This window comes from Bos taurus, chromosome 1 (assembly GCF_002263795.3).
Source record: "Bos taurus isolate L1 Dominette 01449 registration number 42190680 breed Hereford chromosome 1, ARS-UCD2.0, whole genome shotgun sequence".
NCBI lineage: Eukaryota > Metazoa > Chordata > Mammalia > Artiodactyla > Bovidae > Bos > Bos taurus.
The window spans coordinates 43,887,699-43,911,569 of NC_037328.1; the positions used below are offsets into that span (position 1 = coordinate 43,887,699).

Sequence of the window (23,871 nt, forward strand, 5' to 3'; positions counted from 1 at the left end):
GTTAAACATACTGGCAAACAGAAAGCGAGAGATGTTTGAGAAAATATATTAATTATATGTTTAGAAAAAGACTATTGGGCAGATGTTTTTCAGGGAACCAAAAACTAGACATAACATTTGTGGGAAAGAATTGGGGGAACTTCTAATTAGGAGCATAGGATCATTTTTAAAGGAGATTTTATCTTCAAATAAATCTGAAGAGATAGAACCATGTTTTAATTATGAAATGATGGCTTTGAGCATGTGTACCCTAGATCTCCCCAGCAGAGGTTTGCTGCATCTGGGTCCACTGACTTAGTAAGATGTGGTGGAAACTGAAAACTATACTAAATAACAACCCCTGTGGGCAACACCCGATTAAATTTCTTTCTGGCTTTTGCACAATGGTGGCAATGGCTATAATCCAGAACATAAACAAAAAGTCATATGGAAGCAACAAACACATTAACAAAAAAACTTTTTTATTATTCACCAGTCCAAAGAACTTTTTGTCTAAGACTTTGTCTGTGACTTATTTATATTAATGAGTAACTCTACCCATGAACATAAAGCACAGATGACTACAAAGAGGCAGCATTTACGTAGTCTAATGATTCCCATGTATGGATGATAGATGTGCATGCCAAGTTTGGCATTCCATTTCAGAAATTGATTTAATAGGATGGTGACAAGTGAAGTGTGTACATGGGCAGTCCCATGATAACCCAGACATTTCTATTCTCATCTCTGGAAAATCAAGTCATTCATTCTCCATTACCAACGTGTTTCAGAGCAACATGTAAATAAGTGGCAAACTGCCACACACTGAATTTGCTAAAATCAGTCCCATGGTATAAATAGAAACCAGAGCTATAACCACTACTAATGCATTATGCTAGTTGATGAGAATGACACAAATCTTAAACCTCCTGTTTCTTGAAGCTTACTCTAGGGGCTTGACAAACATCAATAAACAAGGACCAGAAAGAATCAATTTGGCTTGCCACTTGAATTATGAGTTCTTCCAGATATCCACAAAGATTATCCTACTAATGTAAATTGTCTCCGGTTAAACTTCAAATGGATGCTGGTTTTCCCTGCCATGCAATACATTCCTGTTTACAGTACATCTGTGTACTAGAGTGCTGCTTATCTAGGAAAACTATCTACACAGGAAATGAAACAAGACTGGAAATTCCCATTGGGTCTTCCTACTTTTTAATCAGTATTTAAAGGGGTTTGCATAACTGGGCATTTTATAAACATCAGTCATGAAGAACTGATCTCACACTGTGGAATCATTAACAAGTATATGCCAGTATACAATGCATCTAACATACAACCATGAGAGTGTATGTCTGGAGTTTACCACCAATCATCTAGCCTTAAGGAGGGTGGCTAGAGTCACACACTCAACACACTTTTGGTTTTCTTCTGTTTCTGTTTCCAACATTATGTCACTTTTAATCCATCTAAAACCTGGCACCATGAGACTTCATCTTTGATGGCCTCACAGACTCTTAGCACAACACCTGATTTCCATCCTGGCTTTCCCCATCAGACTTGGTATTCTTACCTGGTACCCTTGTCATATTCATTCATCAATCCATATTTTCCCATAAGTATTTATTGAACCTGACTCTGTGTTTCTTGGTAGGTAGTGAAAATACACTGGAGAGCAAGACACCAATGTTAGACCCCAGCTTTCCCTAACAGATCAAGCTTTAGCCTGGTTCCTCCAGCTATACCCCCTCAGTCTTGAAAGGTTCAAGAGGGCCACTTGGCCCACTACCCTGATACAGATCACGACACAGGCATCATAGCCAAGCTGACCCTGCTCCATTAGCAGAGACACAGAGAAGATCTGTAGAATGTCAGGCCCCTGCCCTAGTTGGCCCTTCAGCATCCTGCACTGCACTGTCTCTTCGTGGTGTCAATGAAGATTCTACAAAGATCTGTAGCCACTCAGCCTGCAACTGCTCAAAGCTCAATGCCTAAACTTTGGTAGAAGAACTGTACTGCTCTTGCTGCTACTGCTAAGTCACTTCAGTCGTGTCTGACTCTGTGTGACCCCATAGACGGCAGCCCACCAGGCTCCCCTGTCCCTGGGATTCTCCAGGCAAGAACACTGGAGTGGGTTGCCATTTCCTTCTCCAATGCATGAAAGTGAAAAGTGAAAGTGAAGTCACTCAGTCGTGTCCGACCCTCAGCGATTCCATGGACTGTAACCTACCAGGCTCCTCTGTCCATGGGATTTTCCAGGCAGGAGTACTGGAGTGGGGTGCCATTGCCTTCTCCGATTGCTCTTAGGTAATTTTTATTTATTTATTTAATTTCTGCTCTTAATGACTTTGCATAAATCTGTGTCATTCTGGGAATGAGGAAAGGAGTCTCTTTGGTACCACTCACTCCCTTTATACAATACTTTTTTGCTTCCAAGGAAGATGGATCTATATGGGGGAAGTGGATTAGCTATAGAAAGGAATGTCTTTTCAGTATCTGGAAGTTCACTCCCATTACTCACAAGCCCTGTTCTCTCTCTCTCCAAATGTCCTTTCAAAAGAAAATAAGAAATAAAAACTCTGGTTACTAAAGCCAATCTATAGACTTAGATAATTGCTGTTTAACTTCTGCTTACCCACAACATGCTGTTTACACTCACCTAGTGAAAGTAGTTTCACGTTAGTGTCAAGTGAAGAAAATTATAAACAGTTACGGAAATTTAGTGCAGACTACACACATCAAAAGTATATGAAGTTCCAAGTAGAAATTGGGGACAGAAGGAAGTTTCTAAAGCATCCCAATGAGTGGTCTGTGTTCAGAATTTCTAAGAAATCTGTACAAAATTTTTGCTATAAATGAAATGCTGTGGTCAGATTTCAACCTTTTCCTTCAATTTTCTCCCAATTGCATTAAGGTCCAATATTGAATCAATCTGTTTTATACAGGCAAATGCATTCGGCACCCTAACACTGAATCAAACCATCTAAGTGCATCACCCTCCACAGTATCTGAAATTATGTGGATGTCACTTCATGCAGTAGAAGAGTTTCTTCTGGGCAGAGTGCTGAAGGGAAGGAATCGTTTGTAAAAAATCAAATAAAATAACAGAAAAAGTCTACTCTTTATAATATCAAGAATTCTCTAGCCATAGACGTGTGTTCTCTTTACCTCTATACAATTCAAAAATTCTCTGACACACTACTGGGATAATGTCTCTCCTTTCTCATCTACTAGGGTGATAAAATTATACTTGCCTAGCTCCACTAACTCCAGCGTTCTTGCCTGGAGAATCCCAGGGACGGGGGAGCCTGGTAGGCTGCCGTCTATGGGGTCGCACAGAGTCGGACACGACTGAAGCAACTTAGCAGCAGCAGCAGCAGGCTATGCTCAATGTACCAAGTCGCTTCCGTCGTGTCTGACTCTTTGCGACCTCATGGACTGTAGCCCTCCAGGCTCCTCTGTCCAAGGGATTCTCCAGGCAAGAATACTGGAATGGATTGCCATGCCCTCCTCCAGAGGATCTTCCCAACCCAGGGATTGAACCTGCGTCTCAGTCTCCTGCATTCTCAGGCAGGTTCCTTACCTTTAGCACCACCTGGGAAGATTGCCCTAAACACAGCTAATAAAATGAAATGAGATAATACATGTGGAAATGCTCTGAAAAGCATCAAGTGCTATTTGTACTTAAGAGGAAATAATGTTGGTATCAGTGTTGGTCCTAGTGGTGGGGGTGTGACAAGTTCTCTGGCAAGGTTTCCAAATTTAGGGACCACAGAGCATTAGTTCTATGGGAAGTCCCTTGGAGAGAGGGATTAGTACGAGGTTTGTCCTGTAAGTCAAATAATCTTAGGAAACGCTATGTGTAGTATGTTTACCTTTTAGAATATGAAAAAACACATTAGCCACGGAAGGCTCGGAATAGCCATGCAATAAAGAAATCTATCTAATTTTAATAATCCAGGATTGCTGAAACATAATAGATTGGACATATTTTTTCATATACCTAACACCTACTAATATTCCAAGGCGCCAGAGTCCCACAGAACATTATTATTATTCAAAGGGAACAGAAAATTAGATTCTCATCTGGACCAAATGCTCATGGTATCCAGTCATCACAGAGGGTCTGAAAATGAGAAGTAATGAGTAACAGGCCAACTCCTTCCCCTCGTGAGACCCTATGCGAACAGCGTGAAAGGTGAGATTTTTAATTTATGAGTAAAGGCAGATACTGACTTCTTCAAAAATTAAGACCTAGGATGCAACCTAAAAAGAGGGCCCCAAATACTTCCAATCACTACAGATGCTGTTAATAGTTATGTCACAAAGAGAAATAGTCAGATGCAAATATATTCATGGATTTTATAGATGTTTCATCTTCATAGTCTCAAAAGGGACATAAATCAACAAGTGTTTATTGAGGCAGTCAGCCCTAGGCTGGTACTTCCTGCATTCAAGAGACGTTTTGACTTCTCGGTTTGAGAAACTTATAATCTAGAAAGCAGAAGTGAAGACAAGATTCCACAAATTAAAATAGAAAGCAATATCCATTTGTGACGATAAACACATAACTTATCTTTAGAAATGTCTAGTAGGAACCCTTCTGGTCTAGTCATAGAGAAAGTGGGGAATGGGGGAAGACATCTGATCCTGAACGGGGTTCCTCCATGCCACATGGCCAGATGCAATCTGCTGCTGCTGCTGCTGCTAAGTCGCTTCAGTCGTTTCCGACTCTGTGCGACCCCATAGATGGCAGTCCACCAGGCTCCCCCGTCCCTGGGATTCTCTAGGCAAGAATACTGGAGCACAGAAAGTCAAACCCAGCACAGAAAGTCAAATCAAAATGAAGGGTCCAGAAAGGGTACAAAAGACATACAACAAGATGGAATTTAATGAAAAAGTAGGAAAATGAAGATATTGGAACATTGAAGAAATGAGGACAGTGAAAAATAGGATGAAACCAAGATAGTATGAAACAGACACCTTTTCCAAAAATCCAAAGGACCAAATCTATAAATAACAAGTTACAAGAGTTTCATGGGATCAGGTCACTTTTTGCACAGATATTTGAGTCTTGCTTCTTAACAGGCCGTTTTTCTTCCCATTCCCTTACATAGGCATCTAAAGCCCATTTAACCACATGTTAATAACTTTGGTGTCTTTAATGTTATCTTGTGAATAGACTTGCCTATTTTCTTATGCATAGAGTGAAACTCCAGGATTGTGAATTTCCTTCTAGGAAAAATGATGCTAAAGCTGAAACTCCAGTACTTTGGCCGCCTCATGCGAAGAGTTGACTCATTGGAAAAGACTCTGATGCTGGGAGGGATTGGGGGCAAGAGGAGAAGGGAACGACAGAGGATGAGATGGCTGGATGGCATTACTGACTCAATGGATGTGAGTCTCAGTGAACTCTGGGAGTTGGTGATGGACAGGGAGGCCTGGCGTGATGCGATTCATGGGGTCGCAAAGAGTTGGACACGACTGAGAAACTGATCTCATCTCATCTGAACAGAGATGAAGAGGATCTGGTATTGGCACACTGAGTATGCTCACAAAATAATACAGTGACCCTAAGCACAAATTATAAGGGGCAACCATTATATGTCCACATTTAGGAAAAAAAATCATGAATAATATAGAAGCCAAGGTTGATAGGTGCCTCCTTAGCACAGTATGCAGCACTTCAGTCTCATAATCTGAAGGTCCTGAGTTCGAAGCTCAGAGGGACAACACAAAGCTTTTGTGTTTCCCTGATAATCTGCCTACAATGCAGGAGACCCTGGTTCGATCCCTGGTTTGGGAAGATCCCTTGGAGAAGGGAATGGAGAATCCCATGGACAGAGGAGACCAGTGGGCTACAGTCCATGGGGTTGCAGAATCAGACATGACTGAGGGACTAACACTGTCAAAGTAGAATTCTACATTCTCCCCCTTGTTGTCATGGAGGCTCTTGAAGGCTATCTTAGGATTTCCTTTGAAGGAAACAGATGGAACCAGATGCCCTGAGATAGCATCCATCACAGAGCATCCAAAGATACATAGCACCAATTTTTTTGAATTAATTAATTTATTTTTGGCTGCACTGGGTCTGGTTGCTGAACCGGGGCTTTCTCTAGTTGTGGTGAGCAGGGGCTCCTCTCCTGGTGCAATGCACAACTTCTCATTGCAGCGGCTTCTCTCGTTGTGGAGCACAGGGTAGAGACCACAGGCTCAGTAATGTAGCACAAGGGCCATGGGTTTAGTCACCCCTTGGCATGTGAAATCTTCCCAGATCAGGGATAGAACCCATGTCTCCTGCATTGGCAGGCAGATTCTTAATCACTGTACTACCAAGGAAGTCCAAAAGCATCGATTTTAAGTGTACTCAGTAATGAAAGTGCTAGTTGCTCAGTCATGGCCAACCCTTTGTGACCCCATAGACTACAGACTGTCAGGCTCCTCTCCACGGAATTCTCCAGGCAAGAGTAGTGAAGTGGGTAGCCATTCCCTTCTTCAAGGGATCTTCCCAACCCAGGGATCGAACCTGGGTCTCCCACAAGGCAGGCAGATTCTTTACCATCTGAGCCAGCAGGGAAGCCCGCTCAGCGTTAGGTACAGTTTAAGTCAGTCAAAACTCTCAGCATGTGATGGTATACACCAGAAGAGTATATTCAAGCCCTTTTTACGTCAAAGCAATATTGAAACATATCTACTCAAACAACCCTCACACCTTGACTGAATTACCAGGCAGCAAGACACAGCGGTCAGGCCAACATGCAGACTGTCCCTCCTGATCCCATACCCCAAACACAAAGCATATCCTACGTTCCTCCCAAGTGGCGCCAAGAAGGACCAAACTTTGCTTTTCTATGTGTTTCTCCATGCCACCCCGATGTACACCTGGCATTCAGAGTAACACACCCAAAGCTCCCTCTCATGAGCAAGGATGGTCGTGGAGCTCCTGAAGTGCCCAGTACTTAGCTCACCCATGGAATTTACAGTATGGAATAGAAACTGCCTATTTATCTCTGCTCCCCAACAAGACTGTTTAAATTCCTCAAAAATGGTAATGAAGCTATATTGGTCTTTTGAACACAGTTTCTATGACCCTGACAGAAACATACTAGCAGCTCTAAAAAAAAATTTTTTTTCAGTCGAATCAGGTAAAAGGGCTAGGAACAGAGAAAGGTAGGAAAGGATTTATTTTCAAAAAATGTTCCACAGTCATAAATAGTTACTCACCACCTATTCCATGATAGGCCCTGTGTCAGGGGGAAGAGTTAGGGCTCCAAGGATGGAGCAATGAATTTGAGGATAAAATAAGTGAGCATATGTGTAAAGAGTAGAAAATGTCATAAGTACCAATTTCCCTGGGAGGTTCAAAAAACGATCAGGAAACATTTCCTAAAGAAGGTGGTTTTGAAGTATTAAAGGATTTGAGAAATATTCACCTGGCAACAGGCACTCCATTGACAATAACATAGATGAAGAGCTACAGGCACAGATATTATGATGAGCAAATTGTTTCTCCTGACTGAAGCGCATTTACAGGGTATGTAAATGAAATGAAGACTGGGCTTGAATTTGGGGGGGATCTTTAATGCAAGAATATGAACTTGGATGTTTTTTCAATTGAAATATAGTTGATTTACAGCCTTCCTAGATGGCTCAGTGGCAAAGAATCTGCCTGCCAATGCAGGAGATGCAGGTTTGACCCCTGGGTCAGGAAGATCTGGAGAAAGAGGTGGCAATCCACTCCAGAATTCTTGCCTGGGAAATCCCATGGACAGAAGAACCTGACAGGCTACAGTCCGTGGGGTGGCAGAGTCAGACATGACTTAACGACTAAACAACAGGTGATTTACAATGTTATGAAGTTTCAGGTGTACAACACAGTGATTCATGATTTTTAAAAGTTATACTTCACTTACAGTTATTATAAAACATTAGTTACATTCCCTGTGCTGTATAACATATGGTTTTCTTTACAAACAGAGTGGTATTGCTGAAGGTGTCTAAATGAAGACATGACATAATCATTGCTGTGTTTAGGGTGATTGCTATAGGGGCAACAGGCCAGGTAATTTGGGATAGGTAAGGTCTGATCACCTGTTAGACCTCTTGTCTCAGATAAACATTTTTGCCTGTCAAACTGGAGTTTTTCATGAAAATCTTAGGTTGTATAAGATATAACTCTAAGCAGGAAGTATGGGATTTATTAAAATTGAACATGAGGTAAATATTAATAAAAGCATAAGAGTAAATCACAATTAGAAAGCATGGAGGATAGACGATAAGGCAGGATCATGAATTATTCAGCAGGGGAAGTCTAGGACCAAGACATTCCCATATTTTAGATAGGATTTAAGATGGCATATGGTAAGGGTGAATATATTTCTCTAGTACTCTGGAAAGCTTTTACTTTTCCACTCTTAAGTAAGGAAAAAAAACTCTCCCTGGACTATATTTTTCCCTCTCCATTGCACAGCCCCCATGAGAGAATCCCTACAATGAAATTTTCAACAAACAGAAAAAGGATGGAATGGCTTTAGGTGCCATTGGTTATGGAGTGGATAAATGATGAAAAAAGGTTCAGTGACCCTAGTAAAAGTCTAACAGTTTGGGAAACTAAAAAGAGTCACAATCATTTAGTCTATATTGAAAAAGGCAACAGATTTTTGCTAATTAAAGAAATAAAGAGGTGGAGCACTTGGGAAAGGGAAGAATTCATAGTGGGAGAAGAATAGATAGCTTCACAGGAAATCAAATCAATTTATTCAGACATCAAACAAATTCAGCACAATAAACAGAATTTTCAGAAACTGGGGCTCTGTATGGTGTGGTTACATTTCCACCAATTAAAAGGAGAATTACTACTTGATTCAGAATAAAAAATTAAAAGGCCTCAAGGTTTAGAGGTTGATGGCTAAATCTGGGAGTGCTCATTTGCTCAGTGGGTCTGACTCTGTGACCCCTCTATAGCCCTCTAGGCTTCTCTGCCCATGGAATTTTCCCCGCAAGAATACTGCAGTGGGTTGCCATTTCCTCTTCCAAGGGATAGTCCCAACCCAGGGATTGAACCCGAGTCTTCAGCAGCTGCTGCATTGGCAGGCAGATTCTTTACTACTGAGCCACCTAGGAAGCCCATACCTGGGAGACTTCTTCCCAATCCTGAGACTTTGAGAGACAATGATTACAGTTAAGAGCTAATTAAACCCCACCTTTGGGGATTCTGGATCTAGAATACAATGTTTAATGTTGGGGTGTGATCCTTTTATAGCAAACACTGGACTAATGCATTATAAGCTTTACTCTTATGACTCAAGTTGAGCATGTGTATCATGGATCATCAGGTTGACTTCATGGGGATGTTGAATAAAAGGAGCATCTACTAACTAGTACAGAGCAGGCATCTGAAAAGTGGAAAGAGCTGGTTAAGCCTCCTTATTTTACATACAGACATTGAATCCAAAAAGGATAAAACATCTGCCGCAAGTTTGTATGGGTAGTTAGTGGCCCAGCTGGGACTAAACCCCATATTTCCTGACCCTCAATCCAGTGCTCTTTATAAAGCCAGCGGGAGCTGTGAGGCAGTCATCTGTGGATCACCCAAGTCAGTCAGCTCTCTACCATCTGGGCCAACAGGAAAACAGTGACTCACAGAATCCAACGTTCCTCTGGAATGTAGGAGAGGTGTGCTTTTCTTCTGTGCTGTGAACCTTTTCAATTTTTGTAAATAAAACCCTACTTTAAATGTCCTAGGAGAGCTGGCAATTGTAAGTGCCTTGCGGTCCAATATCATATTTGGTGATACTTAACAGAAGCTTAGGCTGACTGACTGATGGGTCAGCTGATAGACAAAAAGCAAATTTCTGTACATCGCACTTCAGATCATTTTGATTTTTGTTCAGACCCAAAGCCATGATCATTTGCATTTTGAAGCAATTGAGGAGTGGAAGGAAAAACTGAAGGTTGAAATTTGCTGAGGATAACACATAGGAAATAATTCAAAGTATTTTAACAAACATAAATGTGACAGCATAAGTTTTTTATACCAGGGTCCACTGTTTCCTCATCCAGAAACCTTCAAAATTTAAGGATCTCTACATGAGACCTATTATCTCTGGACTGATACTTTTTTTCTTAAAAAAAAAAACATATATATATATATTATTGAAGTATAGTTGACTTACAATATTTCAGGTGCAAAATAAGGTGATTCAGTATATACATATAACATACATTATTTTTCAGATTATCTTCCATTATAGATTATAAGATACTGACTATAGTTACCTGTGCTACACAGTAAACCTTTGTTGTTTGTTGCATACCTATTTTTTTGAACTAGAAATCTAGCATTCTATTCATACTAAGTCAAACATGTGGAATCAAAATGTCATAAAGTTTTTAGTTAGGCAAATGTTCCTAAGTTTTCTAAAATATATATATTATACATACTATTTATAAACATGTAAACAAAAACTTTTCTACCATGTTTGATAAAGGCTTGAGTAAGAACATCAAAGAAAAAGAAAAGAGATGGAGAAATTGGAAAAGCTAAACTAAATGAAACGGGAGCACTGACTATGAAGTAGAAAAAGTGAAATAAACTAGATAAAAGTAAAAGATCATCTTTTTGATAACATTAAAGCTACAGCAGGTAAACTAAAGACCAGCGCCTTTGATACACAGAACAGGCACCAACCCTCACATTAACCTCATCTATCATCCTGGCCACACTCTGGGAAAATTCTGCCTTCCCATCTCCTAAGAATCACCCAGGACACTGTAGGGACACTCTAGGGTAGAACTACAGTCATTTTTGCCACCTCACGCAGACCTCCAAGTCTGCAGGACACAGACAGTCAGTTTTCTCTAAGTATGCTCATGGCCCTGGAGAGACTGGCAAGTATTTATATGCAAAGCTACTATAAACAGCCTATAAAAAGAAAAGCGAATTCTTAATAATATGCTATTTCCAGCATGCCATGCTATGGCTCAAAAGTCTCCAATGACTTCTCATTGCCTAGAAGTTACAGTTCAGACTACTGAGGTGACATTGAAGGCCGTCCACAGGCTGACTCCATCTCTCCTTTCCTGTTTCTTAGCTTCATTGTTCTGCTATACAAACACTTCCCTTAAGTCATGCCGGCCATTTACCATTCTCCACATATTCCTGTGACTCCCCCAGTTGTGTACATCTCCCCCCTTGTCCTAGAATTCATCACTCACCTGTTCCAATTCTACTTTCCACAGTCAACCCAGATGCCAACACCTCCCTGAAACCACTTTGCTACCCAACTAACAGGAATTTCATGGTGTTTTTTTCCTTCCATGAGAGTAGATCTACATTCTTACTATTTCCCTCTGCTTTGAATACCCCACACTGTCTGTATCCATTCTTAATAGGTATTTATTAATTGATTAATTCTAAATTTAAAAAAAAGTTTCCATTTTCAAAGCGCTTTAAAATAAGGTAATAATCTGTAGCTGTTATTACATTCACACAATGGAAACTTCAGAGCCATCTAGTATGTTGTCATTGGATTCCTTTCTTTCCACAAAAGACCAAACTAGGTCATTTCAAACCTCAGTCACCTTCAAGAGATTCTAGAAGGGCACTCGAAGAGTCAGCAAAGAGATCACATTCCTGGATTCCTGATTTGTTGTTCAGATCTGCTAAAGTTAGATTCAGGCAAGTGTGAACTGGAGAAATCAACTAACCGTTAGCACCATCCAAACAAAATGAAAGGAGCTCTTTTGTTACATAGCTGGATATTCAAGTTTGAAAGGAGGGAGTGATGGAGGAAAAAGGGAAAGAAAATACAGCCTTCCCTTTGAATGTGCTTTTCTTGCCTTTTCTGTTTCTATTTTTCACAACTATGTGATGGATCTGGAATGTCTGAAGGCACTAAATCAGAATTGAAAAGGTGATTTGCTATAATCTGATAAGGATATCTACTAATACGCGTATCACCCAGAGGTGACTCTAACTGGGTCCTAATTAGCTTTCCCAGAAAACATTTCTTCACTAAACTATAAAGTTCCAGAAGTGGTAGCTTTCCTGTGAAATCACATTTGATTTTAAGGGTCAACCCCAGAAGACTCAATGCAGTTTTATTTCTAGGTCCAGTAACAAAGCTGTTCATTTCATAGACTTCCTTCAGTGGATTTAGGCGTATTCTCAGAGCACAAACATACTATTTGTGAAGGGGGTCTAGAGATGAAAAATTATAACTATTAAGACAAATAATCAATGTCATGAAACATCATGAGTAACATCTGAGTAACTGTTCTAACATCAAGGTTGTGTTTATAATAAAGAACTTAAATGTTTCACCTCATATATCATTAATTCTCCTCATATCCCAGGCACAGGGGGTTGTTGACTCCCAGATGTATCCGAATGAGAAAAGATTAGTTATGAAGAAAGCAACTGAGGCTTTGAAGTCTAGAGGCAGACAGATGGGATTATGAAAATGTGAAAGTTATGTTCAATGTAACCTTAACACATATGGCAACTGGTATTACTATTATCCAAATACCACTGTTGGATATTTTCTTAATGAATTTCTTTAAAATCCTTTTTTATATCTGTGGACCTTTTACAACCAATGATTCTTAAAGGGAGGAGGAGATTTTTTGTGCTCCTCCTCCCACAATTTGGGTAAGTGTAGGCACATTTTCAATTATCATAACTCAAGGAGGGTGCTACTGGCATCTGGTGGGTAGAGGCCAGAGATACTGCTCAACATCCTATAATAGCCGGAAAAAGTTCTCACCAGAATTATCTGGACCAAGATGTCAACAGTACCCAGTTCAACATATTCTGCTCTTGGTCATCATTTTTCCTTCTCTTGGAGTCTGATAACTTCTCCTCACTCCACACACAAAGACATCAGGACTAACCGGAGGCCAGCTCAGGCATTCTATATGGTGGCCCCTGGTGGCTCAGACGGCAAAGTGTCTGCCTGCAAAGCAGGAGACCCGGGTTCGATTCCTGGGTCGGGAAGATCCCCTGGAGAAAGAAATGGCAATCCACTCCAGCACTCTTGCCTGGAAAATCCCATGAACGGAGGAGCCTGATAGGCTACAGTCCATGAGGTCACAAAGAGTCGGGCACGACTGAGTGACTTCACTCATGTGGAGGGTGCACATGCTCTGGCAGCTCACCAAATATGGCTCCCCTTTTCGTTAGCTTGAGCTAGTTGCTTAACCCTTTGAAATTCCTTTCTTTAAAAAAAAAAAAAAAGAAAGAAACTACACAATATGAATCATATCTAACTCCATAAGGCTGTGGTGAAATGAATCAAGTTTCATATATGTATGTATTACTATACATTTATATAGTTATATATCAATAGTGTCAGTAAAAGTTATTGCCCTTGTTCTTTTCAGGCCCATCCATCCATCTCCCTGCCCCTTTCTTTCCCCTTGTCTGTACCCCTCATCCTCAAGGCTCAGGTTCTCTCTTTTCAAATGCTTTAATTCCTGTGGTGGCAAAAATCAAACTTGGGCTAGGAAGTGAGTCACGGCTCAGCAGCTAAAGGAGTTTGTTTTTCTTTCTCTGAATGTATTTCTTAAGAATTTCGGCCTGATCCTTCAGCCTCTTGTTGGTTGAATCCTCTTAATGTTTAAGACACACAGAGAGCTATGGCACCAAGACGTTTTCCAATTGCTAGGAATGAGAGTTTTTAAAATACCGAAAATAACCAGAGGGCAGAGAGCCCTGCAATCCTGTTACATAAGCAGATGTTGGAGGACCGAGGCTGGTTTTGAGGTTCCTTTCTCCACAAGCCAATCTCTGCTGATCCTCTCCAACCTTTGCTGGATTTACCTTAATGCTGCAGAAGTCTCCAGAGGGGCCTCTGGACGCTGCGCACTACCGGCAGCACCGGGAGAACTTGCTGGTCACAAAGCACAGTGGGGAGTGATGAGTGGAGGGCCGGCTTTCACCCGCGGGGGGTGGGAGACAGGACGCAGGAGGGCGGCCGCATCGCAGCCGGCTGTGGACAGCCCTTCTCCGCGCCCACCCAGAGCTCGGGATGTGCTACTCCGACAGCCAGCTTCCCCTCCTTTCCCTTGCCTGTGAAATTTCAAATATTCCTGAACCGTTATTTAGGTTTTCGAATTCACAGAAAATACCTATTATTATCTCCGTCACTCACAACTCGCTCCCCAACACCACTACCATCTAAAATGTCATACAAAATGGCAAATAATCAAATTCCCCTTTCCCTCCGTATCTTGCTTGTTTAACTGTCTCAGTCTCCTATTCATTTTCTCCCCCAATCTCTTCCCTGTTTGTGGACTACATCCCTTTATAAGTTTTCTCTCTTGTCTCTCTCTTTTTCTCTTCTTCTCCCTCCTCTCCCGTTCGCTCCTTAACCCTCCTCCCTCCCCGCCCCTCCTCCCGCTCTCCGGCTCCTGGCTCTGCCCTCGCCGCCCCTCCCCAGAGAAGAGTGTCCAGCTTCCCGGGGCTGCCCGCCCGCTGCTGCTTCTCTGCCCACCTACCATGAGGAGCGGCTCCTCCCACCTGCCCATAAAAGCCAAGTGCATGTTACCAGCAGCGGATCAGAGCACTTTCCCGGTCCTCTCCTGTGGGAGCCCCCGAACCTCTCTCCTGGATCTTACGTGCTCAAGGTAAGATAACCCTTCTGCAGGCATCTGACCTACTGGGGGTTGCTTTGGGGGAATCAGTTTCCCCTGGTCAACGTGCTTACTGTTTGGTTAGAGCTGATTCTTATGAATGCCAGATCGGCTGCTCCTTTAAACCAGCAACTGGTTTGAAAACAAACTTCTGTTTGAACGGTAAAATAAAAGTTCGTTTGGGGCAGAAACAGCAGCATAAATATTGCAAAAACCTTTTCGCCTTTTAAATCACTTTTGCCCCCGGTTGCTGGCTGTTGCCGAGGTTAAAGTGTATCCGTTTGGGGTGCTTTCCTGACCGCTTTTCATTGTAAATATTTCACGTAACAGTGGGGGCAAGGATAACTTTGTCCCATTGTCAAAAATGTACTTTAAAAGAACACAATTAGTTTCCTAAAAATAGCACAAAGGTCTGCTAACAATTTTGCCATGTTTTCCAAACCCCCAAGACAGCTTCTGTGAGTCCTTTAAAAAATATCTTTCCAGGTTTAAGTGCTTGGAAAAAATGATGCCAACGGGTACCATTTGCCCAGAGACCATAATCAGGTGGCTGGTAAGATAGGAAAGAACAAATCCAAATTGACAAGCTACAGCACAACGTGAGAGCACAAAGTTGTCTTTTCAAGACGTCCTAAAATGAGAATTGTGCTGAAATACAAAAGTGTATAAAAGAACTTCATGAATTTCTATACACACACCTAAACATAAAGCATTTCAATGTGTTCCACAGTCAGAGAAAAATACAGGCCAGATTATCCAATACTTCTGTTTACACCCGAGGGTTGTAAAGAACGATCAGCTTGAAGGCTTTGGAAGTTTGATCCCTGCTTGTCACCTTCTTTTCCCTTATCTAGTAAAAATTGATCTGATTGGCAGATAGATAGTCTTTAAGCTACCCTCATTTTTAAAGATTTCGGACTTTACATCCTGATCTCTGAGGTCTGAGAATGTGTGTCGTGCACCTGTGAAGGAAAAACGTCCGCCGCAGCTACTTCTGGAAAACCAGACACTTAGTCCATGAAGTTTGCAGTCAGAATCTGCGGGCTGTGTGGGATGAAACTCTCTCATGTGGGAGAAAAACCCTCTTCAAATATTTCCTCTGGGGAATTGCACAAGCCAGCTGAGAGACGGCAAACCAAAGCTGGCAGTCAGGAAACCAAACCACTGTTTCAGCCCTCAAGGTTCTTAAAGTAAGAGAGGAAGAGTTTTCCTCTTTTTTTTTTTTTTTTTGGTTTGTTTATATTGTTTCACTTGAAAAAGGAAAAGTCTCCAAAGCTGTAAAAAATTCTTCACTATTAAAGAACATAGAATCATTAGAAGTTTAACTGAGGGTCTTCCAAACCTTTCCTCCTTATCGCTTGCATATCAAAAGAAATAATAAAGATATTTAAAATTTCTGTTTGGCATGGAGAGGATTCAATGCTATTATTCAAATGAAAAAGTTATATGTAAAACTTTCTGTCATGTGAAATTTTGCTTCATTAGAAAAAATTATTACTAGGAGTGCGGTTTCCTTTAAGAAAATGATATAAAATTACTATTGGCCATGATAATATGTGACCTGAGCATATTAAAATACCTTTTATCTCAAGCCACAGTGCAGACTGCTTGCTTCATATTTGCTGTAAGTGGGTAATCAACCATGACAAGAGCACAGGTATGGGACTGGGCCAAACCAAGTGTGTGGTATGTCCAAGCTAATTCCTCTTTTATGTTAGTGCCGGATTCACGCCCATCATCACAAGGGTGAAAAGACACTGCTTCATTCACCAGATCCCCTTGAGGAAAGTTATCTTTTCTGGGAGGAAAAAAAAAAAGTGCTGCCAGTGTAAAAGAGCTCCCTGTTATTCCTAAATGTGGGGATGAAAAGTGTTCCCCCAGGGTTTGCTTCTGCTTTTCCTGGCAGTTAATCCACTCTACCAGCTATGAACCATTTCATAGTAACTGCTTTCCCCATGTGCCATCACATTCAACACCCTAAATAACTAGATGAGATCATCCTAGACTGCTCATGACCTCACTTTCCCAGGGGTCTTTACCAGACACTAAAAATGATACTTTCTCCATAGTTTCCTCCTTAAGTTTATAGAAAAATCAGTAGTGGGGATTCATGGAGTCCCCACCAGTGACTCCCCCCTTGCACAGAACATACAGGCATGAGTCTTGTCTATGCCATTGTATAGCTGCCCCTGGATTGGGTTGCTTCATGGCCATACCTACCCCATACCACTCCAGCAAAATTTGAATGACTCCTTTAATGTTTCTTATAAAAGAAAAGTGACTGCATGTTTCACTAGAGACACACGGGAAGGGTGCTCGGTTGATCTGGAGGGCCTGTTACATCTAGGGAAACACACATTTTAGATCTTCTGCTATTCCCAAAATTATAAAACAATATTCTTCCCATGATCAGAAGGTATATCCTACCTTAATTCCATTTGTGAAACAAAAGATGAAATGAACAGAGAATTGAGAGGGAAGCTGGGCAGAACTGCTCCTAGAAAGTGCCCTAGAAGAGAAAGATCAGAATCTCTGTAATAAATGCAACTTCTTTTTGTTCTTTTTTATGTGGAATATGAGGAACAAAATCCATATCTGCTGTTGTTGTTTTTTTAATCAATGAGTGTTTCTAATAATTTAAGATTCATCTCTACTACACCCTTCTGTAACAGAAAGAACAGCCCTTCTAGAGACCAAAATGATTTCAGGTCTGTCCCACATTAAAACTCATAGATATTTGCCAGTTATAATTTTATAATAAAAGCTACATTCTGAATATAAAAATCCTCAGAACACATTTTTAACTAATGGGTAGTTCATGTCAACAAAGCCACCTCTAACTCTCTCAAAGGGTCCAATGTTCAGTAACTATTTGAAAGTTAGAAGTTAGAGGCAGCTGTCTACTCCTCCCTATCCATGGTCTTCAACTGTGATATGGCAACCTGCAGCGTGATTGAGATGCAGCGGTATTTGCCAATCTCTGGTCCTCCAAGTAACCCTCTGGAAATTAGGTCTTTCTTCAGGCCTTGGCTTCCTTCTCTTCCACCAAGCCCCCGTGAACATCCATATGCATAACTCAAGGAAAGTATAGATCTCGAGACTAGAGTGCCGTCTTCTGAGAGTTTCATTGTTCTAGCTACTGAGTGAAATGAAAATAAAGATACAGAGAGAAGAATGAGTGTCCTGTGGAATTTAGAGAATCACTTTAGCATTGTGTAAAAAAGAACCCCTTACTACCCAAAGCATCTAAAAATTTAAATTAAGAAATAAAAAGGCCAGCTTACAGGTTGTTTCAAAATGTTAAGGATATAATGAAAAAGATCTTCCAATGACCTGACAGTCATTAACATCAGTTTATACCCCCAAGTACTAATTTAGAGCTCTGCTAAACTTCCCCTTTGCAGAGACCCAAGGAGTGAAGACTGGGAAAGAATAGCAACCACATTTCAGCACCAACAGAGAAGCCACTAATTAGACATTTCACTATTGACTTGGGAACTACATTTGCTGTTTGAGGAAGGAGGTTCTTATAGTCTATCTTCAAGCAAATAGATTTGCAACAAGAGGGCTAAAGGGAGTCACACACGGTCGGAATGTCTATAATCTGGGGGCCCTGTGAAAGCAAATCCACAAAGCTGTTGAAATTGCAAGGAATCAAACTGAAGTGACTGAAACAAAAATGTTCCCAAAAACTGATCATAGAGTAATCTGCTAAAATAATAATAAATTCCCACTTCTCAGTGTAACATAACAGCAAAAGCTATTATGGACACCTATAACTGATTATGTAAAATATCAAAACATATTGATGGTCTACCTTCAATCTCCTCTGTTAATTTTGGGCTCACTTCTACTGTCCTTCCTGGAAAATGAAAGCTGTCCTCTCCTTCAGTACAGGATTTACAGATGCAGTCATGTCTCTCTGTGCTACCTCCTTTTTTTTTTTTCAGTGAAAGAAATCTCTATTCAATCCTTATAGATCTTATAGTTTCTGGAGTACCACCCATAACTGTGGCATTTCTCATTATCAAAAGGCTCATACTTCTCTTAAACAGGTGATGTAGATTTTCACTCCAACAAATAATAAACCTTTACATTTTTCTAAATCTTAATTCATATACCTAGAAGATAGGTAACTTAAACTTGCTACATGCCTCCAAACTGAAATGAAGTATCTAAGCAGTTTTATTTATCTAGGCTGTAGTCTAACTTCTTGGGGTTTAAACTTTTATTTAGGGAATCACACAGTACAAAGGCTGAAAGAATCCTTGGAGCTAATTTTAACAAAGTTAATTTTACAGATGAGAAAAGTCAGAGAGGCTGATGTTTCCTAAGGTCACCCAGACATGAGTAGGAGAAGCAGGACTCGAGTTCATATAACCAAACTCTCTGTTCAGGGCTCTATTTTGAATAATTATCATGTGTCTTCCCCATACAGTGTGTATCTAAGATGTCTCTGACTATGACGAGAATTCTGTTGAAACATAAAATATAGAGTTCTTAAAAACCGTAACTGGTAGAGGTTTGGGGCTTCAGCTGTACCTCTCCTACAGAACGTTCAGAAACACTGGTACAATCCCTTATGAAGAGTGAAGTCGCTGGTTGTCACCATCACTGGCACCTTGTGTGTCTTTATCTTCATTCCAGGGTCTTATATGTAATAGCTGCTTGGTAAACCTGTGTTGAGAGAGTGAGTGACTGATAAAAAAAAAAAAGGCTAAGTATAAAATATCCATATTTCTTAACTCCTTCCATAAAAATCCTTACAAGCCTATAGGTACTTATAGAGACTCAGATCCAAGTATATGAAATTTAAGATTCCCTGGTGCTTTAAGTAATGTAGGAGAGTTCATTTAGCCTTATCAATGGCTGAGCCATTTCCCTGCCTACAGAGATTTCATTAATCCTTACATTTGCCTGAGTTCTAGGAATAATGCTATTTTTTGCAACAGGCTTAAGATTGAGTTCCAATTTTTCCATGACAGAACAAATGTATTATTATTTATGTGATGATTTACAGCATAACCTTCCTCTTCTGGCATCACATTGACAGTGTGTTATCAATATACCTGGAATCTCCTCAGGTCTTTAATGAAAGAAATGACAAAATATGCATAATGGACCATTAAGGAACATACTGGTTAAGGAGTGTAGGCATGAGAAGTGTTATGACACCAGAGAGGGATTATCAAGAGGTCAAGAGTATAGACAAGATAGTGCAGCTAAGAGGATCCATTCCTCTAAAACAGAAGAGGGAGAAACTCCGGAAAAGAGATTTTTTAACATGATTGTCATAGCTAAGACCCACTCAAATGTTTGGGAAGTAAAACCTTATTTGGGTCAGACTTCTTTCTGTATAGTACAATATTAGGAATGGCTCACATGGGGAAAAGCTTTATAAATTTTACATCTATTAAAACTCTTCTTAACCCTTAACTGGACTTCCACTGAGAAAAGAACCTCACTTGACCTCATTTTAAACTTGATCCTGACCCAGAGTACTAACTCCATGGATATAATGTCATCAAAATGCTCTCTGCTAAGATAAAAATACAACTTTTTGTAATACATGAAGTTACCCCAATGTGGAAAGTGATAAAGGTATAAAAGAATATTCTTGTCTTTTCTAGAAAGAACTTACTGAGAAAGAGAAAGATGTTACCTCAGATGCTTCTTCACTTTCCTCTAAAGCATGCCTGACAATTGTTTGCAAAACTTTGAAATAGTCATTGTGTTTCTGAAATTGGTTTATTGTATGTTAAAATTTACATGGTCCGTGACTAAGCTTCATTGTGAAAACATACTTTTAAGTAAGTCTTTCTTGAAGACTGTCTTTCTTAAGCTCTCTTGAAGTGTTTACATCTCAGGATATTTAAGCATTGGCATCATTTGATGTGCTGAGATTAAAGACAATTAGTCACTTCATGCACTACTTTTCCAACTAACTGAATAGGCCTGGGTGTGGATGTCAGCTGTTGGCTTCTCCAGGAAATAAAATGTATCAGCCTGTTGGGGAGCTTTTCTAGTCCTCTCTGCTAGCTAGATAAAACAGCTGTTTTGCTGAAATTCTAGGCCACCATTAAGGTTTCATCTATTAGGGAACTATGGCCGATTTAGAAAGACATTTGGCCACCCAGCAGTGGCGTGGCTAAGCCACAGCTGCCCTCAGTTCAACAGCAGGACAGCAGACCTTCCAAGCTGGTTGAAGAGTGTTGTCCTGGGGCAGCTGGGAGATATTTTGTGAGCTCTTATCCCATTTAGTATGTTTCCTCTATCATACCGTGTGCACGCTAAAGATAAATCTAAACTTGGTTCATAAATTCAAAGTGATGACTGTACATTATTATATTTCTTTGAAGATCTGTACTTAACAATTTTCCCATCCAGAGGTCATAGTGTTCATCCGTGCTATAAAGCCAAACAAGTAGCCTCTTGTTAAAGGGCACGTACAAGACAAGCCTGAGGAATACAGGAAGGGAGACGCTAGGTGGAGCTAAGAATTTGAGGCTTAGGTGACCAAGACTGTTGAGGTAGAAAGAATGAAGGAAGATAAAGGATTTGCAGCAAAAATAGGCTATTGGATCCACAGTCCCTAACTTCAAGTCCAGTTCCCTTCTAGCTCCCAGCTGACTCTAGTCCCCTGCTGTCCCCATGACTGGGGAGGGAGGTTATTGACCAGTAGAGGGAGCTGGGGGGTTGAGTGTCTAAGAACAGAAAACTGATTTGTTCCCAGAGGGAGCCTTCAGATTTTCATTTTTCTGATAAAGGCAGAACAAGGTGTCCTCTACAACCAGTGGCTAAAATGTAGCACAGGAGTATACCACATTGCTGATTTTCCTTTAAAAAAAAAACCCCAATTTAAGCCTCTACAAATAAATCACCTGCATTTCAGCAATGCCAGAAATGTCCAGGCATGTAGGAGTTTATTTGAAAGAAAACCATGGCAATCTTAGAAAATGTTCTTGCCGAGGCCACCACCAGCCAAGACTTAAATGTTCAGGACTAAACGCTCAATTCAGCAATAAATAAACCACATCAGCTGGGGGTCCGCAGGAGACAAGCACAGAGTCAAGGGCCGAGAAAACCTCCTGGGTTCCAAAGGGAAGCCCTAGCGTCCTGCCAGGATCAACCCCTGGTCCCCAGGAGAGGGGAAGGGAAATGCAAGAAAGAGGGAAGCAGAAATGGGCCAAAAAGGCTTTATCCAATCAAGACAGCCCAGAACTTGCATTCCAGGATCCTCATTTCTCTGGGCAGCAGTCAGTCTTGCCTAGACCGAAGTGAATACCTTTCTGTTGAACATTTCCATTGCGCAGTGGTGTGGGGATGGCTTGTTAAGACTTGAGACAATTGCAAAATTCAGAACCCTCTAGAGGATAGAGATCAATTAGGACCATTAAAAAAAAAATCCCTGGCATACGAGGAAAGAGCAGCTTGCTTTGTAAAACTTATGACATTCATAGGAAAACAGAGCAATCCTCTCTCTAGGACTATTAGTGATCTCAGTAGAGATGAAGCTGTGAAGTTGGTTCGCATGTGGCCTGAGAATCCTCTGTTCTACGAATCTTTAGTGTTTTAGTCCCCAGAACACCTTGACTGTTTCTGGGGCCTTGATCATCTTTATGCCTTAATTTATTTATCTTGAATAGAAGAACAATTCTCAAAGAACCCCTCTCTTTAGAGGCAATTAAGGTCTTGCCAAAAATTTTACAGAATGGTGCTACTTAAGCATACATAGTTAATGGATTGGACTCAGGACACCTGGAGATGGCTCTTGGCATTTACAAAGAACCAAGTTAAAATGGAATACAGTGCCAAATAAGCACCTAACTTTCCAAGACGTACTAAGAGCATTTTTATTTCTTATAGTACAGAGGACAATATTACATGTCTCAAGGGGCCAGATAAGGCCTAGGGTAAGTAGAAAAGGGAAAGAAACAATAATTAAACTATGACTTCCAGAGTCTCAAGAGGCCTATACGTTCACCTATTCATTATCTTGACACCAGTCAAAAGATAATTCCTCATACAGAAAAAAAAGTTTTTGTGATTTTTAAAGTTGTTTTACTGGAGAATATTTTTAATAGTGACTCTTATAGTATAAAATTTCTAAATGCCACTTCTTCAGCATTTTCCAAAGTGTGTTTCAAAACCAGTAATATGTGGGATACTAACATGTTTATACAGAAAAAGGTTCTATGGTCAAACAAACTTTAGAAATACTTAATCAAATAACATGAGCAATTTTACTTATTATTTTACAATTGATACAAGTAATTTTACCAATTACTTATTATTTTACAATTTTACTTACAAGATTTAATAAAGACCTTAATATGCTCTGTATATTTTCATTCTTCAAAAAAGTTACAGTAAATAGTGTGCACCCAACATATTTGATAACAAATCTTCTCAACGTTCTCTCTGGTCTGGTATTTTATGGGATAGTTTAGGAATCACAAGCCTCAGCTGTTCTCAGTTTAAATTATTCCAAGACTTACTGGGACATGATATTTTCAGTGTTACTAGTTAATATGTAATATACATTGATTGTCAGTATAGATTATGTGCTATGTCAAACCATAAAGTAAGAAATAATCCCAGTGTGATTTCCAAACCCAATTGAAAAGGGACGAAAAGAAGCAAATGAACATGTCTTGGTCCCATGACTAAGTTCTTTATGATAAGAACAGCAGAAATGTTAAAATAATTTACCAATAGTTAAGTTAAACAGTAAATGAGAGAGAAAAAGAGGGGAGGGAGTGATGGAAAGAAAGCAAGAAAGGAAAGAGGGGAAGCAGGGAGAATATTGGATAGACTGAAATGATCTCTTCCTTCCCTCATCTTTCTCAGTGTCAGGATATTGTATTACAAATAGAGAAACGGCCAACAATGAGTAATAAGTCAGTAAATGGGCAGCCTGGATAATTTTATGAATTAGCTCAACAACCCCTGAGCTGTTCAACATAAACACCACTAATTAATCAAGATCATTAACCAAACATTTTTCTTGAGAATTTACTTTATCGCCATCAATAGGGAGCTAATTCCTGGAATAGGAACACACTGATATTCTAGTATATCTTGCTACATCAGGGCTTATTGGTTTACCTATGACACTCAGACCTCCTACCCATATCAAATTGATTACTTCTCTTAGGGTTCTACTCTGGAACATCTCTTTCCCCTTTACAAAGATCACACTTGGAAGCCAGTATCCCAAAAGCATTGCAGTGTAGCATCCTCTCCTTTAAGAAA

General features: G+C 40.3%; 1 protein-coding gene across 1 annotated transcript in view; it reads left to right on the forward strand.

Moving 5' to 3' along the window:
• The first annotated feature begins 14,565 nt into the window (after positions 1 to 14,565).
• COL8A1 (collagen type VIII alpha 1 chain) overlaps positions 14,566 to 23,871 on the forward strand; it is a 171,434-nt gene continuing 162,128 nt past the window's right edge. The window contains 1 exon segment of the mRNA NM_001101176.1: positions 14,566 to 14,610. The gene's annotated coding sequence lies outside the window, so the exon portion shown is untranslated.